Genomic DNA, 16,218 nt, shown 5'->3' with positions numbered 1-16,218 from the left:
TTAGTTCCCTGACCAGGGATTGAACCCAGGCTCTGGCAGTGAAAGCTCTGAGTCCTAACCACTGGACCACCAGGAAATTCCTGTAAATGTTTTTCTTTTTGCTTTTCATATTTTGCTTTAAAAATAGTTAACATCAAATGAATACTAGAAATTTTTAAAACATTAGATTTTTAAAACTTCTTTATTAAACTCTGCAGTAGTGCCACCAGAGTCAGGAATTTTTTCTCATCTTAAAATATGCCTTCTTTATAACTCATGAGTTTGTTATTGTTCAAAATTTAAAAGGTGACTTTGAATGAATAAAGCCAAAGTTATCTCAAAGCAAACCTTTAGTGGCATCATGAGAAAAGCATTAGAACTTATAGCCTTTGAAAGGAGTGAATTGCCAAATGAGTGATCTTGATAAAGTTTTCATGCACAGATATAATGCATTTGATGGTTATTGTCATTGTAATCTCTTCTATATTTTTTCTTTTCAAAAGATTTTTAAAAGCATTCTTACACTAAAAATTTATTAACATCTCTCAAAGGCTATTTAAAAAATTCAAGGGAAGATTTGGAATCTGTTACATATTTTAAAAGTTTGTTATTATTAAGCATATATAGAACATTGCATAAAATATAAACATGCAGATTAATGAATGACTACAATTTGACATCGTGTAATCAGTTCAGGTAAAGAGGCAGATAGAACTCAAGGAGCACCCCTACTTCCATGCCCATTCCCAGCCAGCTTCCTCTCCTTAAGTGTAGTCCGTTCCTGAAATTTATGGGAGTATCACATAGTTACTTCTTGTCATTCTTTTACTATGTAAGTATGAATCTGTTTGCATTAGAGTTTAGCTTTGCTTGTTTTTGAAGTTATGTAGATGGAATCACACAGTAATCCTTCATTGTGTAGTCTTTTTAGAACAGCGTTATGTTCATGAGATATATCTGTGTCATTGCTTACACTATAATGATTTATTTGCACTGTTGTATTGTTTTACGTGGTGTAAATTTATCATTACCCTTAACAAACATTTAATTGTTTCTGGGTTTTGGCCAATGAGCCTTCTTATACATGTCTGCTGGTACATGTATGTCCACATTTCTGATGAGTATGTATCTAGAAATTGAATAGCTGCTTCATGGAGAACACATTCTTCAACCTAATGGTGGAACAAGTTGTCTTCCAAAGTGGTTCTATCAGTTTGTACCCCCACCAACAGTGTATAAGACTTCCCAATTCTCTTTATCCTCACTGACATTCGGTGTTTTTTTAGTCTTTTTAATATTTAGCCATTCTGGTGGGTTTGTTGCAGCATTAATTTCTTTTTTTTTTTTTAACTTGAAGAATATCACACTGCATGAATTAAGTCAGACAAAGCCAAATATCACAAATATCATTTATATGTGGATTCTTTGATATAAATAAACTTACTTATAAAACAGACACAGTAAATAAACTTATGGTTAAAAAAACAGAAAGGTGAGGGAGGGAAAAATTAGGACTTTGAGATTAACAGATACACACTACTATATACAAAGTGGATTAACAACAAGGACCTACCGTATAGCACAGGGAACTATATTCTATATCTTTTAATAACCCACTGCCGCCTCCCTGTAGCAGCTTTAATTCCTGATCAGCAGTGAGGCAGAGCCCCTTTCCACGTGTTCATGAGAAATGCGATCCTTAACAATGTCTGCTCAAGCTTCTGGCCTGCTCTTCTATTGTTTTCCGTCGGTCTTCTTCTTAATATTTTATAGCAAGTATTTTCTTCATCTTATTTATGTTTCACTCTGTGACTTGCTTCTGTACTTTTAATGCTTAATATTTTAAAATAGCTTGTATTAGGAATATATCTTATATGTAGCATTTAATTAGATTTTGTTTTACAATCCTTTTGAGAGTCATTTTGTTTTCATAGGTAATTTATTGATATGATAGATATCCCTTCTGTTTTCTAGCTTTTATTTTTTACTAAATATGCTCCATATACTTTTATATTTGTATTTTATAGTTTGTACATGTGTTTCTCCTGAATATGTGAAAAAAATTAGTACTCTCAGTTGCTTTAAGCTAAAAGTTACCATAACTTTATATAACATACTTTATTCTCTATTCTTTTTAAAAAATAGATATTAATATACATAATAAAATTTTTTAAAATATATATATATTTATATCACCACCATGAATAATAGTATCCAGTTTCTACTTCTTACCCTCTAAAACCTAATTTCAATTAACTGCATTATTTTTCTGTTTTTTCTAATGTTTGCTTTCATATCTTGAAATGTGGTTGTACAATGATTACTTGATCTGTCAGCTTTAAAACCTACTTTATAACTTCATCTGTAACACAGCAAATCAACAGCTCACACACATCCCATCTTTACACCCACTTCTGCTTTCCTCTATTTTAATTGTATTATTTCTACATTGTCACGATTCATAAACTTTATATTCTATTCCATAACCGTAATTTTCATGGTTATTTTCATTTTAGTCTTAAATAGATTCACTGCTTTCCTCCAGCACTGTTGGAAATATTACTAGCTCCGCAGTGTTGTTAAGAAGATCAAGTGAAAATACTGAGTCAACATCCATTAAACTTAACTGAGGGTTTACATGCCCTGTGCCAGGTGCCGGAAAATACAGAGGGCAACACCGTTTCCTCTGCCTTTAGGGCGCTCCACGTCTGTGGAGGACACAAACCATTTCAGTGCAGTGTGATGAGAGCTATGTCAGACAGGAGAACAGTGTGGTCCAGACCTGGGGATGGGCAAAGAGAGGGTTCCTGGAAGAGCGGTAACTGGGTTGCATCGTGGAGGATGAATAAGATATGGCCTCCTGATGACAGGGTGAAAAGCATTCCTGGCCTAGAAAACAGCAAAGGCAGAGGCAGGAGAGAGAATCCAAGGTCGGGGATTTGTAGGAACTCTTGAGTGTCCAAACTCAAGCATAGCTGTTAGGTGGGGAAAGGAGAAGGGATGGGGCTGAAGAGATCAGCAGAGGGAGTCCTGAGGCCTGTGGGGGTCACTATGGCGTCTTCAGTGAGGAAGTGATCAGATCTGCATTTCTGAGGAACACAGGCAGCAGGGAAGGAGGAAACTGGACCAGAAGAAGCAGACTGGTTGGAAAGTCGTCTTGGTCATAACCAGGTGATTCTTTGTGAGACTGATATTGAGATTTTAAATGTTTCATGAGACTGAAAGTAAACTAGAATAAGGTTGGTGTAGCCAAAGAACTTCACTGGGTTGTTGATGGCCCATGAGAGATTATTTTAAGATTGAATTATCCGGGCTCTGACAAATGAACTGAAATTGACACTATTCTGATGGTATTATTTTGGGGGACTGGGTCATATCCTTCCATGTAAGGGGTATGGTGAAGTTTTGTCACAAGGAATTTAAATTCAAATGAGGGGAAAACTACCCTTTTTCTGGTAGCAGAATCAGTTTGGAAGGGACTGATTGAATTGAATTGAAAGCAGTTCCGGCCCTGAGCAAATTGTAACTACCTCATTCTATATCCTTTTTTAAAATCCCTAAGAATGCATAAAAATTTGTCAAAACTGACAGTCTGGACTCTACACCATGAGGGATTCAGGAAATGCTCTTCTGTGCTGCAGAAAGAGACACAAAGGGGTGAACAGTATACCTCCTCCTTCAGACCAGTCTGTAGACAGCCATGCCCAACCGAATCATCAGTGTGGTCTTAAGGAAGACACAGCAGCATTCAAACCTCAGTAAGGGTGAGAACCTGTGGACCTGCTCAGGAGACCACATGGCAGAACCCTGGGAGATCTGAGAAGCAGCTGGCAGATAATTTGGTGAGATGATTTCTGGGGATGAGTCAGAATTGAGACTATTATAGTTTGTGTACTAAGAAAAAGGTGTTTACCTTCTTTTATAGCCGCAGGATGGTGTGATCTTGGACAATGAGGTCACGTAGTAATCCAGGAAGCAAGGATAAGGCCAAACTAACACAGTGGTATGAGGGCAGTGAGAGTGACAGAGGAAATACTGAGGACAGAAAGTCAGCATGCGGTAACATATTGCAGCCTGGGCTGGAGATAAATATTTGAAAGTCATAATAATAGAGATGAAAGTTGAGGCTGTGGGAATAGATAATATTGCCAGGGAGACAGTGTTGAGAAGGAATTTTGTAAATGGTAAATCATTGTTGAAATGTTGGCGATTAATTTCACATGCTATCAGAGTGGTTTCATTACTTTATAAGCATGTGTCATATATGTATATTTAGTATAAATTATATCCATATATATGTTTTAAAAGAACATTTTACCTTTTTTCATATACTAAACTTATAGACAAAAGTCTTTAGTAAGTTCATTAGAGCTGTTGGTATCTTTAGTTTCCACTAGACAAGTATCTCAACCCTGGCACTGTTAATAATTTGGTTTGGGGTCAGGTAATTCTTTATTGTCAGGGACTGGCCAGTGCACTGGGCTTCCCTAGTGGTTCGTGGTTCAGATGGTAAAGAATCCTCCAGCAATGCAGGAGACCTGGGTTTGATCCCTGGGTGAGGAAGATCCCCTGGAGAAAGAAATAGCCACCCATTCCAGTATTCTTGCCAGGAGAATACCCATGGAAAGAGGAGCCTGGTTGGCTACAGTCCAGGGGGTCGCAAACAGTCGGACACGACTGAGTGACTAAACATGGCACACGGCCTGGGCACTATAGGCTGTTTAGAGGCAGCCTTGGCTTCTGTAATCATTAAACACGTGAACTGCTAGCAGCACCCACCCTCATCCATCAGTATGGCAAAGAAACATGACCCCAGATATTGCCAAATGTCCCTTGTGGGACAGGCCTGCTTGTATATATCCAACCAACTTTATCAGTGAGAAGTAAGAGAGTGAAATTTTGTAAAATAACAGATTCTTTGATGTGATCATTCCTTCATTCTAGCTGTATTTTTTTCTAATTGCATATGTTCTGTGTACAAGGCTCAGGCATTCATAAAATCAAAGCTGTGTTTCCCATAGAACATATCAAAGACAGTCTCAGTAGAACAATTAATTTGCATCAAACCAATTTGAAAACTTGTCAGTATTCATATGGAATGTATGTTGAAGTATAGACTAGACACACTACATCCATGGCTTCCCATGATTTCAGGCTCTCTTAGCCAATAAGCGGCCCAGTAGTAGACCAAGGAGAAGGAGGAGAGTGAGAGCAGGGTAATAGTGACTACTCCAGCTACTACAAGGTTGTCTTGGGTTGGCTGAGGGTCACTTCTTTCCTCAAAGTGGTACAATCCCTTTATAAGTCATTCCCTGCCTCCCTTTGGGTAAAGAGTGATAATGGCTTCTTACGGAATAAAGAAGAACACTACTAGGATTGAACATTAAGGACTGTATAAGGTTTGTGCCCTAGAAGAAGAAAGAAAACATTTTTAGTATGTAGGATAACAATGATGGTGTGATCACTCACCTAGAGCCAGACATCCTGGAGTGTTAAGTCAAGTGGGCCTTAGGAAGCATCACTACATACAAAGCTAGTGGAGGTGATGGAACTCCAGCTGTGCTATTTCAAATCCTAAAAGATGATGCTGTGAAAGTGCTGCACTCAATATGCCAGCAAATCTGGAAAACTCAGCAGTGGCCACAGGACTGGAAAAGGTCAGTTTTCATTCCATCCCCAAAGAAAGGCAATGCCAAAGAATGCTCAAACTACTGCACAATTGCACTCCTCTCACATGCTAGCAAAGTAATCTCAAAATCCTTCAAGCTAGGCTTCAGCTGTATGAGAACTTCCAAATGTTCAAGCTGGATTTAGAAAAGGCAGAGGAACCAGAGAGCAAATTGCCAACATCTATCAGATCATAGAAAAAGCAAAAGAATTCCAGAAAAACATTTACTTCTGCTTCATTGATTATGCTAAAGCTTTTGACTGTGTGGATCACAGCAAAGTTAGAACTGGACACGGAACAACAGACCAGTTCCAAATTGGGAAAGGAGTACGGCAAGGCTGTATATTGTCACCCTGCTTATTAAACTTCTATGCAGAGAACATCATGTGAAATGCAGGGATGGATGAATCACAAGCTAGAATCAAGATTGGCGGGAGAAATATCAATAACCTCAGATATGCAGATGACACCACCCTTATGGCAGAAAGGGAAGAGTAACTAAAGAGCCTCTTGATGAAAGTGAAAGAGGAGAGTGAAAAAGCTGGCTTAAAACTCAACATTCAAAAAATGAAGATCATGGCATGTGGTCCCATCGTTTCATGGCAAATAGAAGGGGAAAAAGTGGAAACAGTGATAGATTTTATTTTCTTGGACTCCAAAATCACTGCAGAGAATGACTGCAGCCATGAAATAAAAAAAAAAAATGCTTGCTCCTTGGAAGAAAAGCTATGACAAGCCTAGAAAGCATATTAAAAAGCAGAGACACCATTTTGCCAACAAGATCCATATAGTCAAAGCTATGGTTTTTCCAGTAGTCATGTACAGATGTGAGAGCTGGACAATAAAAAAGGCTGAGCACTGACTGAAGAATTGATGCTTTTCCTGTGGTGTTGGAGAAGACTCTTGAGAGTCCCTTGGACTGCAAGGAGATCCAACCAGTCCATTCTAAAGGAAACCCTGAATATTCATTGAAAGAACTGATGCTGAAACTCCAATACTTTGGTCACCTGATTCGAAGGGCTGACTCATTTGAAAAGACCCTGATGATAGGAAAGAGTGAGGGCAGGAGGAGAAGGGGACGACAGAGGATGAGATGGTTGGATGGCATCACCGACTCAACAGACATTAGTTTTAGCAAACTCTGGAAGATAGTGAAGGACAGGGAATCCTGACATGCTACAGTCCATGAGGTCACAGAGTCAGACATGACTTAGTGACTGAACAACAGCAAATAGAAATGCCAGGTGAAATAAAGAGTGTAAAAAGCCTTTTAAAAATTAATCATGAGGGTGTTGAGTATCACTTCTGTGTTTTGCCTATGATAGGTTCTTTACACATTTTCTCTCAATCCTTGTGGTAATCTTATGAGATAAATTTTATTATCCTGATTTCTCAGATAAGGTTCTAAAAAATGCTTCCTCCAAGTCACAGACCTAGTTAGTACGTAATGGAATCAGAATTTTAACCCAGGTTTCTGACTTCAAAGCGCATCCTACTAACTGCCACGCTATTCTGCCTACATTTTACCATTAAATTAACAATAAGGGAATTATGTCCTCTGAGAATGTAGTTTACATGGCATCCCTGCTGGTCCAGATGGTAAAGAATCTTCCTGCAGTGCAGGTAGACCTGGGTTCAATCCTTGTTTTGGGAAGATCCCCTAGAGAAGGGAACTGCAACCCACTCCATTATTCTTGCCTGGAAAAGAATCCTTATGAACAGAGGAGCCTGGTGGGCTACACGGGGTCGCAAAGAGTCGGACATGACCGAGCAACTAACACTGATTTCAAAGCTCATTATACTAACTACCTTGCTGTTCTGTCAATATTTTGCCATTAACAATCAGGAGATTACGTTCTCTCAGAATGTAGTTTCAGTTAAGTGATCAGAATGTATTATAGTTTCAGAGGAGTGAGGAAGCTGGATGATCTCAAGAGGTTAAGAAATGAAATGTCAAGGATATAAAGATGGCAGTGGCATACCAGCTATTTGATAAGTCTAGTAGTAACGGCTTGGAGATGAGTAGTATTGATTGCTAAAAATTTTATTTTATTTTTTTTCCAAAAACTCTGTGTCACACAAAGTCTGACCTTTCTCATTCTGAGATGTGTCCACTACATTATTCCAACAGAGAGGCCTCAATTCCAGAGGTCTTTCCTATCCTCATAGGAAGAAAGAATCTTAGACAAGTTTCGTGAGGCAAAGCATCTCATTTATTTCTGCATCCCAACCACAAAGCCTGGTATGCTTTGAACCAAACATTATGATCTGGGTTCTACAATCTGAGTCTTCCTGTAGGGCTTGTTTATCCTCATTAACAAGCCTGTGACTGTCTTCCAGGTCACCTTGTCCCTGCAGCACAGAAAAAGATATTTATGTCTGCTATCCTCCTAGCTTTTCTTCCTAATAGCTTTGCTACCTATTATTTAAGCACAGACAGGTGCCATTTAATAAAACATTTGTAAGAAGGTTGAGGGAATGTAAAGTTTAACCTTGGATCAGCAACTCTCCAAAGACAGGGACCATTGCAATCACTGGAAACAAAATAATTTCTCTGAGGATAGTAGTAAAAATGTAGAATGAAAACTAATGCCCAGATTCCTGGTGAATAGGTAATGGAATAGGTAACTAAAAGCCATTTTTCCTCCCCATCATAAGCAAAAATCAAGAAGATTTATCTCAGGTCTCATAAGAAAGATATGGAATTTCCTAAACAGAAGACCACCATTCAGCTAACTTAAACTTTGCTTCTTTCTTTTCATATGTCTTTCTTGTTTTTATTGCATTTTTACTTCCTTCAACTCGCATATTTTATGCTATTAAAATATGTTTCTTAAAAAACCTTTTACTATAAAAGTCACCATTATTAAATCATTGAACACAATAAATGCTCTTCAAATAATTAGGACAAGTAAATAAGAGAAGGGTGGTGAAGGGTGGTAAAGGCTACAGCATAATCCTCGTACATCTAACTAGCCAGGAGGAAAGAGGGTCCGCAGAACACAAGCTGTACTTACAAAAGACTAACAATAGCAATAATAATGGTGATAATTACAGGTAAAGCTCCAATTTGAAAATCTAATTAAATAGGAAGCCAAGGAAAATTGCTAGGTATGGAGCAAATATCTACTATTTCTGGTTAAAAAGGTATAAAAAGAGTGCTTTGCTACAGTACAGATGAGGCAAAGTGATGCTTTGAACAAGAGTTCAGCTGCTCATTTTAACCTTAACCGGTTGACGTGATAAAATACAGGACTTGAAGAAAATATCTGATCTAAATGCTGTTACAGAGGTTTTTCACAAGACATAGAAGCCCAAGAACTATGAGGTAGAAGACAGTTCAGGGTGAGGTTGGATGTCCTATGTTCTTTACAACATAGAAACTGTGAGACACTTTTAAGTTTAGAATAAAACTTAAAAATCTCTCATATTTCATTTGGCAAGCCAATTAGATTTTTTTCCAAATAAGGAAAAATTAGTTACTTTGTGATCCATTTCCCTACCATAGGCACTTTTTGCCCTCAAACATAGCCTGCTAAATTTGGTGGGAAAATATTTCTTCCTGTATAAAGGAGAGCTAATCTTAAAAATCAAATTCCATCTTACACAAAACAACTATTATTTGATAAAAGTTTGCTTGCAATGTATTGTAAAACAGTACAAATAGTTTTAAGGTCTAGTTTAATATAAATTTTAATATATATTTTGTATAAGATTCATTTAGTTCGTCTAAAATGTTATTCTTTTGACAGTATAATTTTGAATAGTAGCACAATAGTAAAATTATCTCAACAAAATAAAGATGAAAGTCAATTCATACTTTGAACTTTATACTTTATACATACCTTATACTTTATACATACTTTAAAACTTTATGTGAACTTCAACTGGTATGATCCCCCCAATTTTTTTTTTTTCTCCAGAATTATGGTGGGAAAAAAGTTAAAATCAGATCTCTATTCCAGAATAGGACTAGAATAATACATCTAAGCTTTTAGAAGATCATTGGCCATTTTGAAATAAAAATATATCAGATACATAATGTACAATAAAAATAAATGACTATTATTCCAAGCTTAGTAAAACAAAACCAGCCCTGTAAACGCTCCCATTCTCAGCCATCACAGCCTTTCGCATCTTATAAATCCTAGCTAATTACATGTCAAGAGAAAAGGTTAATTATAAGCTTAGTGTGCTTCCCTTTTTTGTCTAATAAATCAGTGTCGCACATGGAGAACACAAAGGAAGTGGAACAATGAAACGGAGAGGCAGATACTCGAAGACTATTACTTCAGCAGGTTCTGTATGTGAAGAACTTCCTAAGCATTGATGTCCCACCACAGTGGAAAACACTGCTTCTCTATATAAGTTGTTTATCCAACAAACATTTATTGAGCAGCCATACAGTGTTGTAAAAGGAATGAACGTGTATGACACTATTTCTGCCCCCTCAAAACTCACAACTCCAAGGTAGTGATCTCATGTATTTGGAGCTCTGTCCCTACCGTTCCTCAAGAAGTCCATGACCCCAGCGGCTGTCAAAGTCATCAGGGGGTTCTTCTCGCCAAAGAGTTTCTTGGTTTATTTTCCAAGAGAGCTATGCGCATGCGCTCAGTCCCTCAGTCGTGTCTGACTCTTTGTGACCCCATACGCTCTAGCTCACCAGGCTCCTGTCTATGGAATTTTCCGGGCAACAATACGGGAGTGAGTTGCCATTTCCTACTCCAGCGGATCATCCCAACCCAGGCATAGAACCCAGATCTCCTGAGTCTCCTGCATTGGCAGGCAGATTCTTTACCACTGTGCCATTTTATGGACATTTAAAAATACTGCAGAATTTTTTAAATTTAAAGCAACACACAATAACTTAAACATATCCAAAGACCTTTAATATAACAGGATTATAGTTTCATTTTATAATAAGAAAAAGAATAACCAAATCTTCATTGACACGTCATTTTAAGATCACTCTGGTTTCAGAATTACCAGTGCTGAAGCACTATGAGCTGGCCTGCTAATTATTATACTTTATTAAGCTGTGCTGCTCTAGAAACATCAATTATCTTTCTTCATTTTATTTACTCTATTTGAAAGTCCATAGCACGTGTCAACTTAATTCTTCAGTGTGCTGTGAGTAATGAATCATTCATTTGATCTACTGAAGGGAAGAAAAGTGACAAAGTCAAAGTGTTAGTTGCTCAGTTGTGTCCAGCTCTTTACAACCCCATGGACGGTAGCCCACCAGGCTCCTCTTTCCATGGGATTCTCCAGGCAAGAATACTGGAGTGGGTAGCCATTCCTTTCTCCAGGGCATCTTCCTGACCCAGGGATTGGACCCAGGTCTTCTGCATTGCAGGCAGATTCTTCACTGTCTGAGCCACCAGAGAAGCTGTAGATTTACTCATAAAGGTACACTCCGTGATTGTGCCTCACTCAAGGAACCTTTGCTTTTACAATGGGGGTGCGGAGGGGGAAGAGAATATATGCCTCCAAGTGGAAATATTTCACCAAGCATTTGACTTCTTTTCATTGTTGATGCAAAATAACATTTGCATTAAGGCAGCACAGGGTACCTCTAATGAAGCTTAATGGCATCCAAGTAATACACAAGGTCCTGGTTGTCCACTCACCAGCTTATACTTTGTAAGGTGAATCTGCTGTCTAATTTGGCTGTGCAATATTTTTTCAAATACACCATCTCTAATCTTCACAAATGTATAAAATGCACTTTATAATCTTTATTAAGAGGCCTAGGTTTGATCCCTGGGTTGGGAAGATCCCCTGAAGGAGGGCATGGCGACCCACTCCAGTATTCTTGCCTGGAGAATCCCCAGGGACAGAGGAGCCTGGCAAGCTCTAGTCCATGGAGTCGCTAAGATTCGGACATGACTGAGCGAATGAACTGAATTCAATTATCTAATATTTGATCATTATTAAATTCTGATTTGTCCTTTTGAAGAAATATTAAGCAGCCATATTGTGAATATTATGTAACAACAAAGAAAAAGTTTTAGAAGAAGAAGACAGTGTGGCTTACTGATCAAAACAGTGGGCACGTGAGCCAGGCTGAGCACATTTTAAAACACCTGCTTTTTAATAGCTAAATATCTTGAAAACCTCTTTGATTCCCAGCTTTCTTATTTGAGGAATAGTAGAATTGACTTATAGCTTTTCTGAGGATCAAAAGGATAATGTTTCATTTGTTCTAAGGAGAATATTTTTCACACATCTCTGATATTGGACTGTGAGTTACAGTTTAAGGTGTCTTGCAATCACAGAATTGCTGTTGCTTACACATGTAAACCTGGCCATCAGTGTTCACGTGATTGTCACATCAGCTGAACTATGTACGTTGTAGTAGCACACAATTTGAATTAAATTGGCAATTTAAGTCCCTTCTAATCACACTATGATTCAACATGGAAATGAAAGTTATCGTGTATGGACAAGGCAGACTAATAGGGCAGGAGGACTCACATGACAAACAAATATTTGTCCTTAAAGGAGATCAGTCCTGAATATGCATTGGAAGGACTGATGCTGAAGCTGAAACTCCAATACTTTGGCCACCTGATGCGAAGAACTGACTCATTTGAAAAGACCCTGATGCTGGGAAAGATTGAAGGCAGGAGGAGAAGGGGATGACAGAGGATGAGATGGTTGGATGGCATCACCGACTCGATGGACATGTGTTTGAGCAAGCTCTAGGAGTTAGTGATGGACAGGGAAGCCTGGCGTGCTGCAGTCCATGGGGTCACAAAGATTCGGATATGACTGAGCAACTGAAATGAACTGAACTGAACTGAAAGGAAAGATTGCAATTCCACATAGTCATGCAATGCAACCTTGAAGAGGAGGCTGTGTTATGTTTTGTCGCTGTGCGATGAGCTTGTCATATACCAACCAGAGGCATAGAGGGCAAGAGAAACCATGAAATAGCTTGAAATTGATGAAAGAAATCTCAAAGTAATGAGAGGTTGGTCTGACCAACTCATGCCTTCCGTAGAACCATCATCGGAGTGTAGAATCAGTGTGTCAGAAATGTCCTATTGCCTTTAGATAGAAGCTGCCTAACTTCCAGAGACACCTGGTTCATTTGAAGGGGAAAGTCCATGTGTTGTTTGTGTAATAATTTAGCAGGCAGTTTTTTTAAGTTCTTTCTTAATTATATATAAGGTAATGGTTCATCTTAAATCAATAACACTTTAATTCCAATGAAATATGATTTGAGAAAATTTCTCATCATATGAAAATTATTTATTTCCTGAGTTACATATAATAAGAAAAACAAAATCAAAACAAAAAACAAGCAAACAAAATAAAACCAGACTATAAACTAGTATGTGTGTACATTTTGCTGCAAAAATTTAATAAAAATGGATTTAGAGAAAATATACACAAAAAACCATATAATAATAGGTTGGCAGGTTAATTGGTGTTTTTTTTTCCTTTCTGTTTAAAACTTGTTACAAAACTTGCCACTTTCTTATGATTAAAAAATGTTTTTAATCGAAAAAAATGTATTTAACGAACATAGCAAAAATTTTAAAAAGTCAACAGGTTAAGGGGTGTATATAAAGCAAATATAGACCTCATTCCAATTACAGACTCCACTTTTGTCTTCCCAGAAGCAGTTACTGATTTCATTTTCTTATATGAACTTCTCGAATTTTTCTATGTATGAACAAATGTATGTGTATATGTTGTAAAAAACATTAATAAACAAAAAATATTAATAAATAGAATATGTAATAAACAGAAATTACATAGAGTTGGAGACCAGAATGGGGAGCTCTCTCATCCTGTGACGATAACAGAGTTCAAAAGGAAGCAGATGCTTCTTTCCTGGCAGGGACTCAGCCAATGAAAAGCCACAGCCTCTGTTTTACTACAGCTCTCCCAACTTCCTTTCCTCCCTCTCCACTATAAAAGGCTTCTTTTTCCCCTGCCAGGTGGGGGCTTGTATGTGGCTTACCTTGGTTGCAGACACCCAACTGTGATTCTCTCTGACCCAAATAAACCCATCCCTGCTGGAGAAATAATGGCTGTCTATTTGTTTCAGGTCAACAATATAATTAAATACACACACATGTAGTTTTTACACGAATGAAAATACACTTTACATACTATTCTCGACTTTTATTTTTTAGTCTAATGCTATAACTTGAATATTGTTCTACATGCCATAGAGATTTTAATTCTTCTTGACATCCATATCGTATTTTATCTGTCAGGATTCAGGGCATGAAACAGAAATCAATCCAAGTACTTCAGATAGGAAGGAAATTAAACTTGGTACTTACGCAGCTGTGCAGTTCAGTTCAGTTCAGTTCAGTCGCTCAGTCAAGTCCGACTCTTTGCGACCCCATGAACTGCAGCACACCAGGCCTCCCTGTCCATCACCAGCTCCCTGAGTCCACCCAAACTCATGTCCATCGAGTCGATGATGCCACCCAGCCATCTCATCCTCTGTCGTCCCCTTCTCCTCCTGCCCCCAATCCCTCCCAGCATGAGGGTCTTTTCCAATGAGTCAGTTCTTTGCATCAGGTGGTCAAAGTATTGGAGTTTCAGCTTCAACATCAGTCCTTCCAATGAACACCCAGGACTGATCTCCTTTAGGATGGACTGGTTGGATCTCCTTGCAGTCCAAGGGACTCTCAAGAGTCTTCTCCAACACCACAGTTCAAAAGCATCAATTCTTCGGCGCTCAGCTTTCTTTATAGTCCAACTCTCACATCCATACATGACTCCTAGAAAAACCACAGCCTTGTCTAATGGACCTTTGTTGGCAAAGTAATGTCTCTGCTTTTTAATATGCTATCTAGGTTGGTCATAACCTCTTCTTAGTATCTTCTGCTTCTGTTAGGTCCATACCATTTCTGTCCTTTATCGAGCCCATCTTTGCATGAAATGTTCCTTTGGTATCTCTAATTTTCTTGAAGAGATCTCTAGTCTTTCCCAATCTGTTGTTTTCCTCTATTTCTTTGCACTGATCTCTGAGGAAGGCTTTCTTATCTCTCCTTGCTATTCTTTGGAACTCTGCATTGAGATGGGAATATCTTTCCTTTTCTCCTTTGCTTTTCGCTTCTCTTCTTTTCACAGCTATTTGTAAGGCCTCCTCAGACAGCCATTTTGCTTTTTTTGCATTTCTTTTTCTTGGGGATGGTCTTGATCCCTGTCTCCTGTACAATGTCATGAACCTCCGTCCATAGTTCATCAGACACTGTCTATCAGATCTAGTCCCTTAAATCTATTTCTCACTTCCACTGTATAATCATAAGGGATTTGATTTAGATCATACCTGAATGGACTAGTGGTTTTCCCTACTTTCTTCAATTTAAGTCTGAATTTGGCAAGAAGGAGTTCATGATCTGAGCCACAGTCTGCTCCTGGTCTTGTTTTTGCTGACTGTATAGAACTTCTCCATCTCTGGTTGCAAAGAATATAATCAATCTGATTTCAGTGTTGACCATCTGGTGATGTCCACGTGTAGAGTCTTCTCTTGTGTTGTTGGAAGAGGGTGTTTGCTATGACCAGTGCGTTCTCTTGGCAAAACTCTATTAGCCTTTGCCCTGCTTCATTCTGTACTCCAAGGCCAAATTTGCCTGTTATTCCAGGTGTTTCCTGACTTCCTACTTTTGCATTCCAGTCCCCTATAATGAAAAGGACATCTTTTTTGGGTGTTAGTTCTAGAAGGTCTTGTAGGTCTTCACAGAACCGTTCAACCTCACCTTCTTCAGCGTTACTGGTCAGGGCATAGACTTGGATTACAGTGATATTGAATGGTTTGCCTTGGAAATGAACAGAGATCATTCTGTTGTTTTTGAGATTGCATCCAAGTACTGAATTTTGGACTCTTTTGTTGACTATGATGGCTACTCCATTTCTTCTAAGGGATTCCTGCCCACAGAGGTAGATATAATGGTCATCTGAGTTAAATTCACCCATTCCAGTCCATCTTAGTTCGCTGATTCCTAGAAAGTCGATGTTCACTCTTGTCATCTCCTGTTTCACCACTTCCAGTTTGCCTTGATTCATGGACCTAATATTCCAGGTTCCTATGCAATATTGCTCTTTACAGCATCAGACCTTGCGTCTATCACCAGTCACATCCACAACTGGGTATTGTTTTTGCTTTGGCTCCATCCCTTCCTTTCTGTAGTGTTTTCTCCACTGATCTCCAGTAGCATATTGGGCACCTACCGACCTGGGGAGTTCATCTTTCAGTGTCCTATCTTTTTGCCTTTTCATCCTGTTCATGGGTTTCTCAAGGCAAGAATACTGAAGTGGTTTGCCGTTCCCTTCTCCAGTGGACCACATTCTGTCAGACCTCTCCACCATGACCCGTCCGTCTTGGGTGACCCCACACGGCATGGCTTAGTTTCATTGAGTTAGACAAGCTGTGGTTCGCGTCATCAGACTGGCTAGTTGTCTGTGATTGTGGTTTCAGTCTGTCTGCCCTCTGATGCCCTCTCTCAGCGCCTACCATCTTACTTGGGTTTCTCTTACCTTGGATGTGGGGTATCTCTTCACGGCTGCTCCAGAAAAGTTGTAGGCTGGCTCAAGGAGCA

General features: G+C 38.7%; 1 protein-coding gene and 1 long non-coding RNA gene across 3 annotated transcripts in view; one reads left to right on the top strand and one right to left on the bottom strand.

Annotated features, from left to right (window-relative positions):
- Positions 1-10,235, bottom strand: part of FER (FER tyrosine kinase) — a 484,930-nt gene extending 474,695 nt beyond the window's left edge. Inside the window, exon 1 of one of the 2 annotated variants that reach the window (XR_014058072.1) lies at positions 10,153-10,235. The gene's annotated coding sequence lies outside the window, so the exon portion shown is untranslated. The remainder of the gene's footprint in view (positions 1-10,152) is intronic. The other variant, XR_014058074.1, reaches the window with a different exon arrangement.
- LOC145511697 (uncharacterized) overlaps positions 1-16,218 on the top strand; it is a 38,053-nt gene that overhangs the window by 3,132 nt on the left and 18,703 nt on the right. The gene's annotated exons all lie outside the window — the stretch shown is intronic.

The sequence above is a fragment of the Giraffa tippelskirchi genome, chromosome 6 (assembly GCF_054371585.1).
Source record: "Giraffa tippelskirchi isolate mGirTip1 chromosome 6, T2T-mGirTip1v1.2.pri, whole genome shotgun sequence".
NCBI classification, from domain to species: domain Eukaryota; kingdom Metazoa; phylum Chordata; class Mammalia; order Artiodactyla; family Giraffidae; genus Giraffa; species Giraffa tippelskirchi.
The sequence above is the reverse complement of the archived record's forward strand: the minus strand, read 5'-3'. Positions and strand labels throughout refer to the sequence as shown.